Source organism: Nannospalax galili, unplaced genomic scaffold (genome assembly GCF_000622305.1).
Source record: "Nannospalax galili isolate Female #2095 unplaced genomic scaffold, S.galili_v1.0 scaffold285, whole genome shotgun sequence".
Classification (NCBI taxonomy): Eukaryota; Metazoa; Chordata; class Mammalia; order Rodentia; family Spalacidae; genus Nannospalax; species Nannospalax galili.
This window is the reverse complement of record NW_008355157.1, coordinates 1,045,255-1,048,209: the sequence shown is the minus strand read 5'-3', so window position 1 is coordinate 1,048,209 and position 2,955 is coordinate 1,045,255. Positions and strand designations below refer to the sequence as shown.

General features: G+C 47.8%; 1 pseudogene; it reads left to right on the top strand.

Moving 5' to 3' along the window:
• Window positions 1-1,956: 1,956 nt before the first annotated feature.
• Window positions 1,957-2,955, top strand: part of LOC103749309 — a 75,201-nt pseudogene continuing 74,202 nt past the window's right edge.

The window sequence follows — 2,955 nt, the reverse complement described above, 5'->3', positions numbered from 1 at the left end:
ACCTCCCAAATGGTTGAGACTCTATTTATCTCTATCTACCTCAAAACCCTCCCTCTTGTCTCTGGGTCCTCAATGGACTCTCTCCCGTCTCACCTCCTGTCCTCCCCCCTTCAACTGAGGACTCTCTCTTGGATCCTCCTCCTTATTCACAGTCCCCAACCACTCCTCCTTCTTCCCCAGCTTCTCCTCCTTCCCCAGCCTCTCCTCCTTCCCCAGATTCACCTCCTTCCCCAGCCTCTCTTCCCTCCCCAACCATACCTCCACTCCTCACCCTTCCACCCACACATTCAGGACAGCCCTATAGGCCTAAGGCGATGCCTGCTGTCCTTCCCCTCCATGCTATGGCCCCACCAGATGCCTCTGGCCATAGTTTTCTTGTTTATACTCCCTTCTCAACTAGTGATCTTTATAATTGGAAATTGCAAAACCCCCCTTTCTCTGAAAAACCACAAGCCTTGATTTGGATTTGTTGGAGAAAATTTTCCTTACCCATCAACCCACATGGGACAATGTCCAGCAGCTCCTCCTCACTCTCTTTACCACTGAAGAATGTATACAGATCCTCTCAGAGGCCCGGAAACAGGTGCCATCTGAGAACAGCTGATTCACTGAGGATCGGATGGAGATTGAGGAGGCCTTTCCTCAATGCCACCCCAGATGGGACTCCAACACCTCTGAAGGTAGGGAGGCACTCAAATCCTATTGCCAGATTCTTATGGGGGTTCTCCAGGCTGCTGCCAAAAAGCCTACAAATTTGTCTAAAGTCAGTCAGGTTTTGCAGGGACAACTGATTGTGACCACCTCCCATGCTATTGAAGGGGTACTGAGGGCACTGCCTGATCGCTGGCTCACAAATGCAAGATTAACTCATTACCAGTCTCTCCTACTAGATATGCCCCACCTGACATATGCAGTGACCGGTGCCTTAAACCCCGCATCCCTGTTCCCTAAGACTGAGTCTGAGACAGCTGTACGTCACAACTGCTCCGAACTGCTACAACATGTCCAGGGAAGCCGACCTGATCTCACCAACATTTCATGGAAGAACCCAGACTGGAAGAGTTACATAAGAGATGGAGTCAGATATGCAGGGGCAGTGGTAGTCACCCAGGAGGATGTCTTATGGGTGGAAGCCCTGCCCAAAGGAACCTCTGCTCAAAAGTCCAAACTAATAAGACTGGATTCAGGCCCTAAGACTGGGAGAGGGTAAGACTGTCAACATTTACACTGACAGTAGATATGCTTTTGCCACTGTTCATGTACATGGAGCCATCTATCAAGAAAGAGGCCTCCTGACATCAGAAGGAAAGACTATCAAAAACAAACAAGAGATCATTGATTTATTAAGAGTCATATGGAAGCCAAAAAGGGTGGCAGTTATTCATTGCCCAGGACACCAAAAGAACAACACACCTGAGGCCTGAGGAAACAAGAAGGCAGATCAAGTTGCCAAGGAAATAGCAGCATCCCCATCCGAACCTGCTCTCCTAGCCCTGCCAGATCCTACGTTATCTGAAAAGCCTTCATACACAAAAGAGGATGAAAAATATTTCCAGACAATTCCAAATGGATATGTCTCCTTAGGATGGAGATACACTACAGATGACAAGGTCATCCTCCCCCGCCACCTGGGGGAAATGCTAGTTCACCAACTCCATGAAGGAACCCATGTGGGAAAAGAAAAGATCAGGTCCTTACTAACCAGATGCTTCCAGTTTCCTTCCTCAACAGCTACTATACAGGACATCACCTCCAGATGTATGGCATGCCAGATGACTAATGCCTACCTGAAAAATGATAAACCCTCAAGAAAACATGAAAGAGGGATTGCCCCCAGAGTCCACTGGGAGGTAGACTTTACTGAGGTAAAGCCAGGCCGGTTTGGATGTAAATATTTACTGGTTTTTGTAGACACTTTTTTCAGGATGGGTAGAAGCTTTTCCAACCAAAAAGGAAATGGCAACCACAGTTGCCAAGAAGTTGCTAGATGAACTCATTCTGAGGTTTGGTGTGCCCCTGGTGTTAGGATCTGACGATGGACCAGCGTTCATCTCTCAGGTAATTCAGGCCTTAGCAAAGGCCCTGGGGACAGATTGGAAAGTACATTGTGCATACCATCCCTAGACTTCAGGACAGGTAGAGAGGATGAATCAGACCCTTAAGGAGACCTTGACTAAATTAACCTTAGAATCTGATGCAGACTGGGTGACTCTCCTCCCTTTTGCCCTCCTCATGGCTAGAAACTTCCCCTATATCCAGGAAATAACTCCTTTTGAGATTCTATTTGGAAGACCCTCTCCCCTAGTCCCAAGATTAAAGTCAGAACTGTTGGCTGAAATATCTAATCATGAAATTCTCCAGTCTATTAGGGCATTATAGGCATTACAGGAGCATCTCTACCTCCTGATCCAGTGTCCCGCGCTATCGTCTCGCCAGCAAGAACGACGCGGCACACTCAGGATCCTTCTGCAGAAAAGCTTTAATGCATCTTGAGAGGGAGAGCATAAGCTTACAGGGCGAAGACCCCGAATGTCGGAAACCCAGCCCTTATATAGGTTAGTAAGCCCGTCTTGGACGTGGCAACTCTTGATTGGTCGCAAACTCATCAGCCCATATCACGCCACGAGGTAGGCAGAGACTAGAAGGTGGAAAATTACTTCGGGCATGCGTACTGACTTATTTACTGCTCAGCATGAACCGGATGTGAGCGCCATCTTGTAATGGCGTCTGCAGGGACGGCAGGCGGCTCCCCACAATCCATGATCTTCATTAATCTCTGGATAGAAAGATACACATTTGCTGGTGTTGGATATGCACACCATCAATCCTAGGACTTAGTGGGCAGAGACAGGCAGATCTCTGTGAGATCAAGGCCAGCCTGATTTACATAAGGATTTCAAGCCAGCTGGGGCTAAGGAAGATCCTGTCTCAAAAATACGAAAAAAAAAAAAAAGC